Source organism: Sardina pilchardus, chromosome 15 (assembly GCF_963854185.1).
Source record: "Sardina pilchardus chromosome 15, fSarPil1.1, whole genome shotgun sequence".
Taxonomy (NCBI): Eukaryota; Metazoa; Chordata; class Actinopteri; order Clupeiformes; family Clupeidae; genus Sardina; species Sardina pilchardus.
This window is the reverse complement of record NC_085008.1, coordinates 12647427-12667426: the sequence shown is the minus strand read 5'-3', so window position 1 is coordinate 12667426 and position 20000 is coordinate 12647427. Positions and strand designations below refer to the sequence as shown.

Below are 20000 nucleotides of genomic sequence, written 5' to 3'. Positions count from 1 at the left end.
ATCCCGGATCGATGCAGACGGGACGGCCTGCCACCACACTGAGATGCTTCGACAGCAGACTGGCAGACACCAGCATACACACACACACACAAACCCACCCACCAACACACACACACACACACACACACACACACACACACAGACGCATAAACACACAAGCACCCAGAATCCTGCATACACACCACATTTACGCAAAATGCGCAAAAAAACACACATGAACATTAGCATACCACATACACAAACACCTGCGAATTTGTTCCAGGGAATCTGAAGGACATCCCCCCTCTCCTATCTTCCATTAAATCCCATTACACTCATCTTTCTCTCTTTCTTTCCCTTTTTCATTTTTACTCCTCATTCCTATAAAGACATGCTCCGAATTTGGCAACTATATGTTCTGTGATGCTTTCAAACTGTCCATGTATCCATGAGTGCATATGACTGACAGGGAACTCCTCAGCTAGAATACTAGTGGGCTCCTGTTGACAACCAGCACACTCTATGTATGTATATGTAAATGTACAGAATGTTTATACATGCATAATATGTGTGTGTGTGTGTGTGTGTGTGTGTGTGCATGTGTGTGTGTGTGAGTGAGAGAGAGAGAGAGAGAAAGAGAGAGCGAGAGAGAGAGAAACGAGTGTGTCATGGTGGTGGGGGGATATTTCATGTCAACTGCACTGCTGGCATGCACAGCCCCTTGCGGAAATCAATCTGTCTGCATATCGCTCGCAACCTCAGTCTACTGCGTCCCTCATAAAAGTAACCTGTAAATTTGATGGGCAAATTTTCCCAGCAAGTGCTGTTTAACAGTGGCCATTAGCTGCCATGCCACTGATAGCACTGAGCCGAACAGGAACCAAACACGTCGGCTCACCTACTCTCCCCTGCTCAAAACCCCTGTTTCTGCTGCTGCCAAAAGATGGCAGAGAAACACACCCCTCCGATGATTTAAACGCTGGCCTTGTATTGATTCCTCCACTGCAGATGAAATAGTTGGTGTGGGAGAAATATTACTGATATCCACTCGAAACCATGAAGCCGCCAGCCTCAGATCTATGAGTCACAGTTCTGTCATGTCGGAGAGATGCTCGGAGGATCAGAAGCTCATTCACACTCCACAGTTCCAAAAGAGGCTTTAAATTGGAGCCGACGAGCAAGATAAATACCGATGATTTCAATGTTTGCGGGACAATTTATTTTTTTGGGTTGAGCCTTTGTTTTACGAGTACAATAGGGATAAGAACTGATGATTCAAAAGCTCCTTTTTGGTATTGAATTCTGTATACAAAAATGTGAGCATTTCTACTCTACATGTGTGAGCATTGTGATGTCTAGGTTTGTTTACTGCAAAACCCATTAACGGCCAGCCACCTCTACATTTAAAGAAGAGGTCCTTCAGACAAAACAGTCACAGACAGTATACTTAAAGAAGGACAAAAGATGCATTTAAGTGAAACAAAACGAAGAAAAAAAGGCGGGAAGGGAAGCCACCTAAAGTGAACAAAAAGTGTAGCGTAAATCGCAAAACCAAAAACCCAAAAGAATGAAAGCGAGAGCGAAGAGGGAAAAAAAAAAAAGTTTGGCTGTGCTTTCCAGACAAAGTAAACAATTTAGGGACTTGTTTGCATGCGGCCCAGCGTGGCAGTCTGCATCAACAGCTTAAAACAAAGGCAATCTGGAGGCCCGGGGAACAAAAAGGCCTTCCCCGGCAACCGCTAACAGATATGTGAAAGCAGGGTGTTAGCCGTGGAGAGGGGGGGTGGGGGGGGGGTTACGTCTGGGTGCTGGGTGTAGGTGGGGAGGGGGGCACTTTCACACAGTCTGCCTGCTGCCCCCACCTCCCCACCCGCACCCCCCCCCCCCCCCTCTGCCCGCTCCTCAAACCCTGAACGCTCTCACGCGGCTCCCCTCGCTAATTAAATATGCAAATGAGACGTGAGACGCAGACTCTGGGAGCCACATCTGCACGACCCCCTGTTGAGGGTCCTCAGAGCAAGAGGGGCAGAGGGGGCCCAAACGAAGAAAAAAAAAATCCCGCCAGGAACAAACAACCAACAAAAAGTGAAAAGAGACACTAAACAACAAACAAGTAAAGTAGCCGGCACAAACAGGACCATTCAGAGGAGCTAAAGCGCCTAAAGAACTTGTCAACGGCCAACGCTTTCTGCTACAGTCTAATAGAGGAGGGATAGGCCCCAGCTATCTCCAATTTTGTTCTCACACTTTCACAAAAACATGAAGAACAAGGGTAGTGTACGGTGGGGGGTGGGGGGTGTGGGGTGGGGTGAAGTGCTGAGAGTGTATATGTGGGTGTAAGCTGGGTCTAAAACACCCAGCGCTTACAAAAAGCTTTTCTGAGAATCTAAATCTGAAAGCTAATTGTTGCACCACTTTTTTAGATGTATGTCAGAGCTGAATCATCTATATCTTCCTTGATATGGACAGTATGTGCCTGGGCTTAAACATGCGGATAGTTCTACATTGCTAACACATTGATTAGCTTGCTGTGCTGTGCAGTAAGGCAGAGTGACACAAAGGGTCCAGGGCTGCAGCAGCAGCAGCAGCAGCAGCAGAAGCACCAGGACTTCTCTGAGAGTGTGCGGCTGGTGAGTCTTGGGTGCCGGCTGAATTGGCTCCTAATTAGATCGTTAGGGGCTCCCCTTCCTGCTCTGGATGACTAAGGGGGCTTGCTGCCTGCAGGGCTGTGTGTGTGTGTGTGTGTGTGTGTGTGTGTGTGTGTCGTGGTGGCGGGGTGGTGGGAGTGGTGTTGCGGTTGCCCATGGCCTGCCTGCTCGCGCCTGTTCTCTCCCCCTCCACCCCCCCTTCTCCCTCTCTCATGGGCTGGAGCTGTGACTTTGGGGGACCCCTCCTGGCCTGTTTCATTATGCATGCACAAAACCATCTGTAGGGCTCCCAGCTCAGTGGCTGAACCCGCCGCGTTCTCACAGAAAGCCTTGCTGTAATCCAATTGTGCGCTAAAACCCCACTTTCAAAAGGGCTTTTACACACTGGGCTCAGGAACACGCTGCCCAATAAAAGGAGGCAGAAACTTAATTTAGAAATACAAACGCGCCTTTCTGAGCCATCAATGGAAGGTGAAGCTGGAGGGATTGGCTTATTGTTTTCACAAGTATCGTCTCCAGATTTTTCTCTCCCTCTCTCATCCATTTTTTTTGTCATTTTCTTCCCTGTTCTTCTCCACTCCTTCTATCCCTCCTTGCCTTCCTCCCACCAGACTTGATATAAAAAGATGTTGCAAATTCTCTCTCAAAAAAAAAAAGCTTAGGAATTAATTTGGCATTCCTGCTGCCCCCCCCCCCCCCCCCCCCCCCCCCCTCAGCCCCTCCTGCACACTCCAGTGGCCTGAGGATTGTCAGACCGCTCCATCACTAAATAACGGCGCACATCAGAGGCCAGAGCAACTACATAACAGCAGCCTTCAGGAATGACAAGATAAACACATGACTGATTTGTTAGGGATCTACGTACGTCCATAAAAACACAGACAACACACAAACAACACACACACAGACACACACACAAACTCTCTCTCTCTCACACACACACACAAAAACTCACACACACTCACATGCCTGTGTGCACACGCGCGCACACACACACACACACACACACACACACAAAGCCACCACACGCATCCACTCTCACACCAAGCTTGCTTGTTTTCAGCCAGGGCCACGTCTCCCCATGTCTCGTGGCGGGTGTGCTGTGCAGACACTTCGCCGCACACGCACTCCAGTTGTGTGAGAGAGAGAGCGGCCTCATTCCTTAGATAGACGAGGCCGGCTGCGGCGTTGGGAGGGTCTGCGTTGGCCCCGCCTCCGTCTAATGTTTGAAGTAACCTTGACCTCTCCTCTCGCGTTTGCGTCACTCCATATTTAATAAGGGCCATGTTTAGACAGGACCCTTCTGCTTCTCATCTGCACGCCTGCATATTGCTCGCCTGCTATTTTTCTTTCCTCCTGGAGTGCAGGCTGTTTACTTTTGTATTTTCCGCGAATGGTGGCGATTGGGGGGTGGGGGGTGGGGGGTTCGCAACAGAGGATAGTGTTACAGTGGGAGTGTACGGATCCTATCTGTTACTGCAAACATAAACAGAGACATGGTTGAGAAGAGGAGAAGAGAGGACAGAGGGGAAGACGGGAGAAAGGGGACCAGACCAGACGAAAGGAGAGGAGAGGAGACCAGAGAGGGCCAATACAGCTGAGACAACTGGAGTCCTCCAACACACACACACACAAACACACACACACACTTAGCCATCTGTCACTTCTCTCCATCAGAACCGCTTTTTAAAATACTTTTGGCTGCAGTGGGTTTTGTGGCCTGTGGAAATAACTATAAAGACAGTCGCAAGTAAAATAGTGAGATACACACCAAAAAAAAAATCTAGAAATGGCCATGTCCCATTAAATAGAAAAGCCCTGTGAGTCCAAGTGGATATGCTTACAGTGCAGGCAGTGAGTCCTGCCAGCCATGACACAGCTACTGTTACGCCAAAGACAAAGAGTGACATTCCGGGCCGCCAGAAATCACACACATCCTATGCGAGGCCGGAGACTGCACCGAGATATCATTATCAGACAGCATGACACCACAAGTGCACACGAGGCTTCGTCTGCCCCTCACCAGGGTGTGTGTGTATGTGTGTGTGTCTGTGTGTCTCTGTGTGTGTGTGTGTGTGTGTGTGTGTGTGTGTGTGTGTGTGTGTGTGTGTGTGTGTGTGTGTGTGTGAGAGGGAGAGACTTCAGAACCATTCCAGCTCACACGCATGGCAAGGGGGAAAATTGGGCAAGTGAGTGGCGCTCTATTTTAAACCTATGCTGATGCTACACACAACCTTGCATGCAGGACGCAGAAGACCCACTTGGCCTCTGTCCTCATCAGCGCAGCTTCTCAAACGAACCGAGTACTTGCGCCTGCACTGGGATGGGAAGCTAACAATCGTCCAGCACCACAGAAAAACAGGACATTTTAAAACAGGAGGGAGATGATGCTTGCTTTTACAAATGGAGCCGTTCTGGAGCTTTAGCTTTAGCTTTAAGTGGTGTGTAGTCTAGTTAGCTGCGGTGTGCTTACTGCAATGCACTTAAGTTAGTTAGTTAGAGGGTATACTGTGATCAATTCCTATCCTTGCCTATTTGAAGTGGGTATACTGAGATGGTGATGCTTTTTAAGTGGGTACACTGCGTAGTCCCGCATATCACGCAGACTACACTACATGGTGTACACATACTGTACACACAGTACATATAGGGAGCAGCTGGAGCGCGTTGCCTTGCACCCAGCAGCCTCTCATTTGCTTACCCTCCTCCACTCCAGCCTGCACACTCTCCTGATATGAACCGCATTTTCCAGGAAATGAAAAAAGTAGAGGACAGAGAGAGGGAAGGGAAGAGAGAGAGAGAGGGAACAAGGGAGGGAGGGAGGGAGGGAGAGGGAGAAAGAGAGAGAAAAGTCGTTCTTGGCCTTTTCCCAGGAAGACAGAAAGAAGCAGAATCCCATCATTCCCTTGGGGATGAGGTGGAATATACAGCCCTGGGGCCGCCTTCAATTTACTCTCTCTCTCTCTCCTTCTCTCTCTCTCTCCTTCTCTCTCTCTCTCTCTCTCTCTCTCTCTAAATAGCCTGGCTGGGAGAGAGAAGTTGAGGCTGTCAGGGATCTAATGTGTATTGTGACCTCCCATAGCCTCACTGTGGAATAACAGAAAACTCTAGAGTGGGTCAAGAGTCTGTGTGAGCTGAAATGGTTCTGAAGTGTGTGTGTGTCTGTCTGTATGTGTGTGCGTGTGTGTGTGTGTGTGTGTGTGTGTAGTGGTGGTGGTGGTGAGGTGTGGGGTGACAAAGACGCATAAAAATCCATCCCTTACAGTATGCCTGACAAAAAATAAATAAATAAATAAATGAAAATACAAACATGAGGAAATAATATGGAGAAAAGCAAACAAGCACTTTTTTTCTCTTCTTCTTCTTGAAATCGGATCCAGTACGCTCGGAGCAACTGGTGCGACCTGTGTCTTGTCCCCTTTGTGGAGGTGCTCCCTTCCCACACAGGGTCTGGGCCTGATTGCAAAAGCATACTGCTGAGAGGAGCCTTTCCACCAGCCCCAGCACAACACTTCCTCCCTTTGTCTGCTTCCTCTCTTTCGCCATGGTAACGGCACAGACCGCTCCGGGATAGGTGGAAGCCTCTCACACACTAGCACACACCACACACAGACACACACAGACACACACAGACACACACAAGATACACACACACACACACCTCCTCACACAATTTAGAACACAATCTCCTCGTGTCACAAACAGGACAATAGGAATCCACTCCTTGGAGGCAGAATCATCTTGTGGGCTTGTGCACAACCAGACGGCTGACCTCTGCTGATACTGGCTCCCTGAAGGAGAGGACTGTGTGCGGGGAGTCAGCGCTGGACCCTGTCAGTTTGACCGTCATTTGCCAGAGATCTAATCTTTGTAAATATTCAGAGAGCCAGACCCTTGACATGGGGTGGAGATGGCTGGGAGTGGTGTGTATCCAGCGTGTTTGTGTTTGTGTGTATGTGTATCTGTGCTCGTTGAGAGCTGTGCTGAGAGCTGTGATTCACAGTTTTACTGGAGCCCCTATGATAGACTCCAGTGGCATGAATGTAAGTGTATGCATAAGGTGTGTGAGTGAGTGTGTGTGTGTGTGTGTGTGTGTGTGTGTGTGTGTGTGTGTGTGTGTGTGTGTGTGTGTGTGTGTGTGTGTGTGTGTGTGTGTGTGTGTGTATGTGTGTGTGTGAGTATGTATGAGGGTGTGTTCATGTGTAGTTGTGTGTGTACGACAGACGGAGTGAAACGCGAGTGCACCAGCACAGTATGTGTTCCGGTGTGTCCACCAGGTAGAACGGTTCCACCCTTCCGGAGAGAGAACCAAAAGAGCTAAAGAATAAAACCACTGACTAAGAGAGCAGCAGACATGTCCATGCCACAGTGAGCACATATACAGTGGGTGGGGTAGGGACAGTGGGGTAGGTGGGGTAGAATCAGTGGGGGGGTGGGGGGGTAGAGTAGGTGGGTAGAGGTAGTGGGGTAGATGGGGTTGAGTCAGTGGGTAGAGGTGGGGCAGTGCTAGTGATTGATACCCTGTTCTAATATACTAATCTATAATTCCTACAAACCTCATCAGCCTCACAGAGGACTAGCTACAATGCATGTGGCAAACAGTTGCGTGCCGTGAAAAATCACACTGTTGCAACCAGAGACACAGGAAATTATTGCCTGATCATTCCAAACTCCATGTGCCTACCAGCCCCACTGATTAAATCTAATTTAGCCTTTTAAAACAAACTCCTGACTTCTACACATAAACACGTCAGCCTAACCACAAGGGTAAACATGGAGGCATTAGCTAAACACACACAGGCATACTATTTACACCTTCTCTGGCACCAGGCAGATGGACTCACTGGCCACTGACACCAAACCATAATTTTGTGGGTAGGAAAGCCTAGTCTTTATAACCTCCTTCCCCTATTTCTCAAAGAGGAAAAGTCTCCATAATGTTGGCAGTGCGACATCAGGAAATAAAGAGAAAAAAAAACAAAAAAAAACAGGGAGATTCACATTGGCAGACTACTTTCTAGTTCGCTCTGTTTCTATGTCAAACTCCCTCTATTTACCCTCTCCCTCCTTCCCTCTCTCCCTCTCTCTCCCTCTCTCTCTCTCCCTCTCTGTCTGTCTCTCTGGCTCACTCAGTCACTATCTGTCTGGAAAACTCTAGGAGACTCTTGCCAAGCTGGGGAAGCTCATGGCCAAAAGTGCTGCTGCTCTTCAGCCTGCTGCCTCTCATCGGGCAGGAAAACCCTCCACAAGCAGGCCACTGGAAACTCAGCTACTGTATTACCCTAGCCACAGCCGGAATCACACTCACACACACACACACACACACACACACACACACACACACACACACACACACATGCACGCGCACACACACACACACACACACACACACACACACACACACATGCACGTACGCGCGCACACACACACACACACACACACACACATACTGTATGCACGAACACACAAAAACACACACAAACACACGCATGCATGCACACACACACACACACACGCACGAACACACTCACACACACACACACACACACACACACACACACACACACACACTACACTGAATTATACACATACCTTTACCTGTGAATATAGGAATACACAGACAAATACACACATTCATACATTTCAGAACACACACAATCACCACCACTCAACATACAGGGGTTTCAAATGAGCCTTGATCTAAAAAATGTAGAAGAAATTGGAGGATTTCTTTTACTTGGGATAATAATTAGTATTTCAATACATACATCAAATTACAAAATAAAAGAAAAAAATAGATAGTGCAAATAAATGCTTGGCTCTAAGTAGAACAAACTATTTGTTAAATGGAGATCATTTTACTGGACAAATATAATCTGAAATGTAATGTAAATGAAAAAGTATTAAAATATTCCCTTTATATTTGAAAGAATTATTGATTGCATATTTTAAAAGTCCTCCATTTTGTTCTTATAGTCTGTAATGAAATGAAATGATAAGTGGTTTAATTTCAAAATGCTGTCAGTCAATATCTGCTGCAACAAATCATCTTCATTTGCACTTTATTCATTTCACTGAAACCATAAATAAACATTTCAGATATTTTTACATGATGAAGTAAAATGTATTTACTTGATTTATTGCGTTACATTAAAATTTCCCCTTTAATTTTTATTTGAGGTTTTTGTTTTTTATTGCTTGTGGTAGCAAATGAATATTCTGCTCGGCAACTTCCATTCAGGCGAAGCAACACAGGTTTATTCGCTTGAAGACAACACAGAAGAAATCGTAAAGGGAAAAAAAGGACTAAGCTCAATGGGCGAACAGGATCTGAGTCCAAGCTCCTGGCTCGAGTCTGAGAGCGCTGGCGGGTTCTGACCGGTGCCAGCCAAGGCGGTAGGTTGTCATTTCAGCTCCGGTGGCCCCCTGCCCTCACAATCTCCTCTACAGAGAGACAAGCTAAGATACTCGCTTTTTGTGCTTTTGTTAGTGCTGGAAAACTGAAGAAGTGTGGAGATGGGGGCGACGCAATGACAGAGGTGACATCTAACTGTCGTATCAATTGTGTCGTTTCCACAGATTTCGATAAAAAAAAAAAGGGAGAGAACTGAAATTGAGCATTCATTTTCTTTTGCCAAGAAGGGGATGTGAGGAGAGCACATGCGCATTATAGTTTTCGCCCTAAAGCATCATAGTGAAGTAAATCCTTGCCAACGCGCTCATGGCTGTCTCACGCTAGCCCCTCCTCGCAGCCTCCATTTTGTGTTGATCACACAACCACCATTTTAGCACATCACCTCTTCATAACACCCAAAAATACAATGATCCACCTCACAGTCAAAGCCACAGCCACTCAGCCTTCTGCAGTGCAGCGTGCCCATGACAACTCAAACAAATCCTTTCCGTTAATTACCAAAAAAACCTCATCTTTAATAAAAAAGAAAAGCATCCCATTCAAATACGGCAACTGTCGTGCCAACGCGCTACGTATAAGCTAGTCACCCTCTCTTCTTCTCACTCCCTTTCTTTTTGTCTATATTCTGCTTTTGCTTTCTCAGAGCCTCTCTGAGGCTTACCCTGGGTAGAGCTGCTAAACTGTCTTTGCCAGCCTTTGCGATGCTGAGAGAATCATGTTAGCTGCTACCATTGTTGGATGACACAGGGGTTGTCGTTGCCAAGAACTTTACTGCCAAGTTCAACAGCATTCTGATTTAAAAGAGAGGGAATAGGAATGTGAAGATACACAAACCCGAGACACACCCCCCCCCCCACACACACACATACACATTCACACACAACTAGAGAACAGATAGAGATGGCCTTAATTTGGTCATAATGTGTTGATATCAACAATAACATTTAGCATTAGTGTATCACATCAGCCCCTCCTCCAAACCTAATGCCCTGGCAGCCATCTTAAAAGCTTTGGCAACCATTTTAAAAGTACCCTCTCCATCCCTTGGAGCGGTTGCCATCTTCAGTGAAACACTTTCTAAAACAATGAGCCATGTAAGAACAAGCTGAGGTGTTGAATGATACATCTGACAATGCAGACAAAGAACAGAAAAAGCAAGAATAGAAAATGAATGACAGAAATTATTATATTCAACTGGAATCTAACTAATACATTTTGTCAGAGAGAATTTCACACAATACTATGAGATAAAAACACCATTTTACAACAAGTAAAATATGCATCGTATTTTACTAACAAATTAATAACAAATGTAACTGTATGTGTATCAGTCAAGATTTTCATTAGAGCATATGCAAAAATATAAATGTCTTGTGTGGACAATTTAGTTTGAGCCAGTGAAGTGTTTAGCTGGAATGTGCAATCTAGCAAAATGTGTCTACATTCCTATAGCTAATTTGAGTTTTTACACAACAACAGTTAAATATTCAGCCACTGAAAAATGTCAGCCAGGCTTTTTGTACTCTAATCCGTGTTGAAATTGCCCCTGAATTTGGGGCAATACTACGTGTTCAAATTTGAAACTGAAATAAAACCCAGTGCAATGAGAGTTGGCAAAATATGCATTCGTCACATTTGTTTGAAATTTATGACACAGCAACTGCAGCCTGACGAAGGATCTGTTTATGTGTGTGTGTGTGTGTGTGTGTGTGTGTGTGTGTGTGCATGCGTGTGTGTGTGTGTGAGTGTGTGTGTTGCCAGGACTTCGGTCCAGGACTGGGCAGAAGCTACATTGGCAGTGTGTGTGATGTTGGCTCCGATGCTCCCAGAAAAGCGCTCACCCGTGGCCATGATCCACCAGCAACGGCAAATCAATTGATGAAAGCATGATTAACAATACAGCAACAAAGAGAGAAAGAGAGCGTGTTTTGTGCATGTGTTTGTTTGTATTTGTAAATAACTCTCTCTCTCTCTCTCTCTCTCTCTCTCTCTGTCTGTGTGTGTGTGGCTATTGTGTGAGTTTCTGCTGGGGTAATGTACATCCCGGGAAAGTGGATTAGGCTGGAAGGAACCTTGACATGCAGCTGGGCCTGTAGGCTCCTGGCTGAAGGACACCACTGGCTGCAGCATGACATAAGCCCGACCGGAATAGTTTGGGAAAGCAGCTGATGAATTGCCATATTGATCCGGTTCTGCCTCACTTACCATAATTATTGCACCATAATGGATGGTATTACTTGGGTGTGTGAGTGTGCGCTGGATTTTGTGCCGTCACACAATTTTGGCCCATCTTTCTGCTTACTTTTGGTCCCGCACCAACTTGCTGCGAAGTACATAATCCTTGCTTTAACCTCAGATTTTTTTTAGGCCGAGTGTTTAAAAGCAGAGTTGGTCCATTTTTTTGATTACATCCTAAATGTACACAAGGAAATGTGTAAAATTGCTTGTCTCTGTGTGTATCGCAGGAAGCTGGCACTGGTCCCGTAAATGGTGCTAGTGAGAGGGGCCACAGTGTCAAAATACAACACACACTCGCATGCATCCACCCACATGCAGACACACACACTCACACCCATACAAACACTGAATGCCCCAAACTGTCACGCATCCAAAGACAGTAGAAAGAGTTTCTTGCAAGCACTTGTAACAAGACATGTATTTCATCGTCTCTTGAACGCCAAGCGCTCAAAGCGTACTGTTGACTTCAGTCGTACAGTTTTATTCTGCCTAAACTTGAACGTCAGCTGGAATTCCTTTATGGCAGTGCCGCCAGCCATCTATCTGTGAACAAGGTGCCAAGTGTGCGAAACAGGACACAGTGTCCTGGGTGAACGTATGATATGTCAAATCTGAAACTAACTTGATAAACACAATGGCGATTCACATTCACTTGGGACTTGGGCACAATGACTGCAGCTTTGAGTCGAGTGCGCACAAATAAACCACAGCAGTTTTGAATGCTGCTGACCAGAGATGTAGAGCTGCAGCATAAAAAGTTATGCTGCATGTGACTCTTTAAAAAAATGATAAATGTCTTTCTTTTTATTACTATTCTCTGCAACATTGGATTCACTGGCAAAAACAAGGTCAAAGAAGTCGTAGAAGATTCTTTGTGGCCGTGATAGTCCAAAGTGGAATGAGACTTGGGAATGCATGAATGAATGACTGTAAGAAAGAGTGAGATTGTGTAAGCAGTGCCCATGCTGATCTTTTGCAAGCGCTGCAATATGGTGCACGAGTGGGAGTCCATGACAGCGTGAGCGCGCAACGTCCAGTAGCGCCTGCAGGTTGCGGGACAATCAATCAGGTCACCAGGGAGACCCATCTCTCAGATTACCCACGGTGTTGCCCCACCACGGCCGTCTGGAGAGCTGCCCTGAGCACATGCTCACGCGGGCGGCCGCGCAGGCGCACACCCAGACGCCGACGGACACGGACGGACACGGACACACACACACGCACACACACACACACACTCACCCATACACACACACCCGCACAAACACACACACTCTCACAAATACAATAGATGAGTGGTCATTCATTGCTATGTCCTTTATCATCATTTTTTTTATCAAAAATATTTATCATAAGTCTTTCAACACTGTGTTGTACAATAAGGATTCAAAGGACAAAATGAAGAAAGTCTTTAAGAGGATGAATGAGTGGAGCATGACAAGGGGATGAAATAGGAAGTCCACAAAGAACAACTTGGGGGAGCCAAAGCAAATCACAGTGTAATACAATAATATAGGAAATATTTACACACGCACTGTACACACACACTCACGCCAGAAAGAACCAGTGGTTTAGAGTATTGAATGATTTTGCAGATATATAAATAGCTGGCCGGGCTTGTTGAGCTGTGGACAATGTGAGGGGCAGCCCATCGAGCAGCGTATTGATCTGCACTGGGAGAATGGAGAGGAACGCAGCAGTCATACGACTAGGGTTTCTGCCAGCCCATGAATCCCTTCCTTCCCTCCATGTTTACTTTCCCGCTCTCCCCTCTTTTGCACTGGCCTTCAGGAACTCCCTCTCTCTGCCTGAGAGCCATCGGAGCCCCTGCACCAACAGTCAGGATGTCTGGGCCAGATAATACACACCCAGCAGCGTGTCTGTGTGTGTGTGTGTGTGTGTGTGTGTGTGTGTGTGTGTGTGTGTGTGAGCGTGTGTGTCTGGTGTGAACGTGCCTCTCTCTCTCTCTCTCTCTCTCTCTCTCTCTCTGTGTCTGTGTGTGTGTATGTGTGTGCGTGTGTGTCTGGTGTGAACGTCCCTCTCTCTCTGTGTGTGTGTGTGTGTGATTGCGGGCTGCAGACTGTAACAGCAGAACATCAGCTTTAAACAGAACCATGATGTTCTTCACAAGAAGCCAGTGTGCCTCTTGAGTTGTAGCTGCTATGCCAGAGTTTTAGAGTTTGTTCAGAACAAACCCAGGACCTCACTCCAAAACCTCCGCACTCATGGCTTTGGAATACAACACATGAGCGCACACACACATACACACACACACACACACACATGCACATGTACACACTCTCACACACTTACACACATACACAGACTCTCTCTCTCTCTCTCTTTTTCACTCTCTCTCTCACTCACACACACACACACACAGAAACAGCAGCAACATCTCAATGTCAGCCTCGTGTCTTCTCTCTCTCCCTCTCTCTCTCCCCCTCTCCTGCGCCTCCTCCTCCCCTCCTCCCCTGACCACTTACCAGAATATCCTCAGTCGGCCTTTCCCCTCATCTCTCAGTAGAGGAGGCAATGCATCAGCGCTATTTATCACCCTGCAGTTCCCGCAGTAATCAATTAGTCTTCCACTGGGTGTACCTGAGCGGCCTGGGCCTGGTACTACCTGTTACAGCCCCAGCCCACACGGCCTGCCGCAGCCCTCCACACACACACACTCTCTCTCTCTCTCTCTCTCCATCTCTTTATTTTTGCCTCTCTCTCTCTTGCTCTCTCTCGCTGTCTGACACACTCCTGCTTATCTCTCTCTTTGTTCCAACTACTCTTTCCATAGACACGCACACATCTCACACACTGTCTCTCTCGTAGTGTGTGTGTGTGTGTGTGTGTGTGTGTGTGTGTGTGTGTGTGTGTGTGCGTGCTTTCGCTCCCCTTAGGTATTCCTGAGATTAGGAGTGTGTCTGCAGCACTCGCTGGAGCAGAGGTCAAGTGGTTTGTGGTATCTATGAAGGCAAGAGGCTTTCACAGAAGAACGCCACAGAGAGTCTGCTCCTGCTGCTCAAGAACAGCGATCCTCTGGTAATGAGGGGGCGCTGGCTGCCCGTTCACAGGCTTTTCCACAAAAGGCACGTACTGCTGCTGACTTACACGTGTAGCTTAGGCAGAAATATTCCAATATATTCCATATTTTCATTTTAACCACTGACTGACTATTACCTCATGATGTTTCAATTATTACAATCGCTTGACAAATACAAAAAGAACAATGTCATCAGTCTACCTTCTTACCTTCACATACTTAAATTTAAACACAACCAAATCCCTTTCAATTTGGATATAGTTCTGGTAAATTACGGAGGAGCATATTGGACAAAAGCAGTCAACGATGACAAAATGTTTAGTGAATAACTGACACAAGTGTGTGTGCTCATTTACATTCAGACACACACTGGCAGAACAAAGGCCCTAGCGGGCGGCATTGCCAGTGTTTGTGCCCCTGGAGTGCCAGTCCTGAATCACCCGTTCCCAGGGTTGTCAGGGAGCGCGGGCCAAGGCCCGGGTGGAGGGGGGCCCGGAGGTGGGGACTGGAGAGGGGGAGACTTTTTGGGGATGAGAGAGAGAGAGAGAGAGAGAGAGAGAGAGAGAGAGAGAGAGGGACGGCTCTGAAATGGACACGCAACGTGAAGAAGTCAGGTACTGTACAGTACAGGCATGGTGCTTAGGCTGCCCCGGCTCAGGGTAATAAAGAGGGGACTGGGAAGACTGTGTGTCCTGTGTGTGTGTGTGTGTGTGTGTGTGTGTGTGTCCTGTGTGTGTGTGTGTGTGTGTGTGTGTGTGTGTGTGTGTTTCAGTGTATTTATTTGTGAGTGTCTGTGTGTGTGCAAATGTGTACATGCTTCAATGTATTTATTTGTGTGTGTGTGTGTGTGTGTGTGTGTGTGTGTGTGGCTGTCTGTCTGTCTGTCTGTCTGTGTACGTCTGTGTAAGTCTGTGCGCATTTGCGTGTGAGTGAGCTTGTGAATCCTTTGTGTGTGTGTGTGTGTGTGTGTGTGTGTATTTTGGGGAGGGGGTATTCTGGGGTGCTGAAAGGGGCACTGTTTGCTGTCTGGTCTTCGTTGTGCGGCACAGCCTGTCTCACTTCAAACAAAGCTACTGGCAAGGGATCCGCAGCATCGCCGGTTTCCAAGGCCCACCGAGTTTCAAAGCAGTTAGAGAGGGCATCAGTCTGGAGAAAAGAGAGGCCCAGGCTGGCATACTTGGCTGGCGCAACGGCCAGGTGGTCTGGGCACATTGGCAAGACCCTGGCACACCGCCCTATGCAGATGGCTCCCTACGCCTTTTTAGGTGCCGTTCCCTCTTCTTTGACGATGTATAAGCGCACACACACACACACACACACACACACAAGCACAAGCAAAACCCAGACATACAGACATATGTCCTGTACTATAGATATTATCAAATAGTCTTTCCAACAGGCAGAGACATACAGTAGGGATATTTTTCAGGAGGGCTAAAGCCCCCAAGAAATGGTGGGTGGACATTGCTTCATTTAGAGGCACAGGGATCAAACCACAGTCGTCAGGCAAATTCGTCATGTTTTGTCACAATTCACACACAAGCACACACCCATACACAGATTCACACCATGAACTAATCTTAGGTGTAAAATTTCAACGCAAGGCAATACCCAAATGTTGAAGAGAGGGAAAAAAAATACAAAGCACAAATGTAGCTCTTTCTGTGGCATGAGAGAAGCCATACGTTCTGAATCTAAGTGTAAAATGGAGCCCCTAGGCCAAGTTGCTGGGGGCTTGGAATGGGGTTGTGTGCTTGTCTGTGCTGCTCCCAGAACATATGGAGGAGGATTCACCGAGCCTCGCTCCACAGCTGTCAACACCAACCAAAGACAGAGCCTCCCTCTGCCTGATCCAGACCTACGTGAGCACATGTGCGCACACACAAACACAAACACACACACACACACACACACAATTATGTGGCCACAAATATTCATCTTCACATAGTCAAATCATGCGTCACAAATCACAAAATTACAGTTTTTCATGGGCACAATTTTTTTTTGCTTGCAAACATATCGCATGTCTTCTACATCAGCTCATTTATGCTGAAAATGTATTGGCTGTTAAATAGACATGTGCACATACGCATACACACAAACATTCAATTCAATTGGAGCATAAAATAGGTTGTTGCCTAATCTGATTTAATAAATAAATAACAACTGATTATATCAGTTTCATTATCTCTCACAGCTCACCTGGGATGTGTACCTATACAAGCCATCCCACACACACATTTAACAATTAAATCATATGGATATTTAAAAAATAAAAAGCTTAATAATTCCTTCACAAATGCTCGGCAAAGATTGTATCTTTGTCATTCAACAAATCAGTTAAAACAGCAAAATTATTTTTTATCTTTCACTGTTCAAAAATAGCCCGATTGGTTTGATCACATACACACCATCATGGAGAAAAAAACAGATGCACGTGGCAATGACACACACACAAACACAGTATCACAGCACAGGCACAGCAGCACACAAATACAACATGGCTATTTCACCACGTGTCTGATGTCAGCATCAGAGCTAGCGTTACCACAACATGGTGTGCCACTTTCATTGAAAAAAATAATTTCAATTATGTGATTTTGTTTTACTTTATTTTCAGGGATGGCAGTGGAGGACTCGTCCCTGGACAGCAAACACTGGACAATGCACTCCATCCCTTCAGACTGAGCCGAGAGGGACTCTGAACAGAGGCACTCCTACCCGGGCCACTCTGACAATGGCTGCACACATGGTGGACCGAGCACACCACGGACAATTAAAGCCGGCTTCAGATTGGCCATTCGTGCAGCTAGACGGTTAACCAAGGCCTTGTGTGACCCGGCCCAGAAGGCCCGACTTGCAAACCTCCAGCTCGCCTTCCCAGCTCGGCTCTCCAGTCCCACGGGTTGGGTCAGGTCGGCCGGACAATGTGCCATTATTACCCAATCATTATCAGCTTCGATCGCTGACAGCACAATCGCACACGCTCTGAAAGACTCCATTCTCATGGTGATTAGTCTCCAAACATTTCCTCATGTTACTCAGCCCCACGTTACCCGCTCCTACCCAGGATGCACCGGCGGGGCAATTACAGGCCCGAGGATGGACCAGGGCTACGGCCTCAGACAGCACTGAGTCACTCATTGATAAACACAACAAAAGAGGGCTTGGGGACACTGATGTAGGGTTCGGAGGTAGCAGCCAGCAGAAGGGGGTCAGTCGGCCCACAAAACATTCGAGAGCCATGGGGTTTGGAAACAAGGTCGCGCATGGCCCCAGCAGCACAAACGACCAGACTCGGCTCTATCTTCCAAACGTTTGGATATTTCTTTTTGCGTGTCACACTTGTCCATCCCTCCCATCCATGCCTGCCTTTACCACCAGCCTCATTCTGAATGGAGCCAATCTCTCAGACACCTCTACCCTGCCAGAGAGTGACAGACAGAATGATAGTGTGGTGGCACGGCCAGATGCTCCCCTGCCTCACCCATCCAGAGCATTGGGCCGTCCGTGCCACTGCCCATTCATGGCTTAGCAAAGCCTGGCTCGCAGACTCCCCTCTGAGACATGGCAGGACACGAGCAAGAACACCCTTGTTGTGGCACTAAAGGTAGCGGTTACCGAATGCTAACTCTGGTCTCTCTCTCTCTCTCTCTCTGAAAACACACACACACACACACACACACACACACACACACACACACACACACACACACACACACACACAAAACACACTGCTCTTAGTCCTGTGGTGAGCCGGAGTTGGAGATTCTTGAAAAGCTATATCTGATTTTCTTTGGCAGTACAGAAGAAAGATATCTCTTTATTATGACAACCTTTCTTTTACACTTAAAAGAATGATAACCACAGTCTGCGGATCCAAGATATCCATCATGAGGCACTCACGACAAATGCCTCGAAAACAAACAAACACTAGACAGTTTGGCATTTGTTTTCGAATTTCTGTGTTTATTTTGAAAAGGAAACCACAGATGCCCTTTTGATATCTGATTGCATTTTTTTCTTTTCTTCTTTCCTCCCCGGCTCAATCCCATGTGCTATAGCAACAGCCCAATTACTCAAATCTCTGCTCTGAACACCGTCTTCTCCTCTGATAATATCCATCTTGTGAAATCCGCTAAATTCCCCCTTCTGATCCACCCCCCAGGCCCCACAAACACAAACACACACACACACACACACACACACACACACACACACACACACACACACACACACACACATACACATGCACGCACACACCTCTCTGAGGTTTCAGTCTGGCATTGTTTCTTCTCTCTCTCCATCACACACACACACACACACACACACACACACAGAGAGAGAGAGAGAGAGACACACACACACCACACAAACACACAGACACACATACACACACACAAGCAGCGACCGCAGTTCTGAAGTTTCCCGCTGCAACAAACGAGGAGAAATCGCATTCAGCGAAAAGTGGAACCACATCAAAAAGCGATTTTAATCCTGTCTGAATTCATAGCTGTCCTGTTTACTATTAATAGCAAGCAAGGGGAAGAAATATTATGGGTTTAATTTATTTATTGTGTCATGTATTACGATTCGTGTTAGCGAAAGGTCCCTTGCGGAAAATTAAAACAAAATAAAATCCTCTATTTTCTGATAACCTATTTATGAGCCGTAAGGAAATTTGGCATTATTTCTTCCTTCTATCCTAATTACTGCGGAAAATGCAAAAGAAGTTGGCTGTCTTCCTCCAACCTTTACGCTTCAATTTATTTGCTTCTTGATGTGTGTTAGTTGTTTGAAACCCTTTTGAAATATCAGCTTGCAGCACTGGTTGAAAAATGACAAGTGAACATAATTACAGAAATACCAGTTAAGCCCAACAAAGAATGTCATGTCATAACCATACAGAACATCTCCACAATGTGCAAAAGCTTTTCCTCAAGTGTTATTTGCCAAATCAGATTGCAAAAATGCATGTGAATAAAAATCTGCCACTATATAATTATTATACAACAATATATTTGAAGTCAGAAAATGTTTATGTGGTGTATTGCCACACCATTATTGTTTCATTAACTGGTGTCATGTCATTTTCATAGGATATTTTTTGTTGAGTTATGAATACAGGAAAAGTTCAACTTCATGCAGCGCTGCTGCCAGTCATTTTTAAAAACCGGAGACAGAGAGAACGGGAGGTTGAACATGTGCTTTATAGAAAATACACTATTATATTTTCTTTAAATATATATTACTATGATATACGCGCTTTGTGTTTATGCACACAGTTTGAACAACACATGGCGATGGTTCGTCTCAGGAGGTATTCTGGCTCGACTGCCGAAAAACTCCTGCCATGCTAAGAGCTACTGCACAGAGCGTGCCCCTCCGCTCGTGCTAGATGATGCCAGTGCGCGAGTGGGAGCTCTCCCTCCCTCTCTCTCGTTTCAGCGACCACACTCATCTCTCCCCGTCTCCTTCCCCCCTACTGTTTTTGTTTGAAAAGAGTGGTTACATTCACTTCATCTCAGCCCCAGAACCTGACCACAGGCCTGGCGGCGCAGGGCACTTTATAAACACGAGGGGAGCTTCGCCTAATCCTTGGTCAGGCGTTAATCAGCCCGCTCCTCCTCTGGCACTAAATGAGTTGGAGAGGAGGGCGCTCAGGGCTGCCACCGCCGTT

At 46.6% G+C, this 20000-nt stretch overlaps 1 protein-coding gene across 4 annotated transcripts in view; it reads right to left on the bottom strand.

Moving 5' to 3' along the window:
- The window catches only part of nfia (nuclear factor I/A), a 118468-nt gene that overhangs the window by 47097 nt on the left and 51371 nt on the right, over nt 1-20000 (bottom strand). The gene's annotated exons all lie outside the window — the stretch shown is intronic.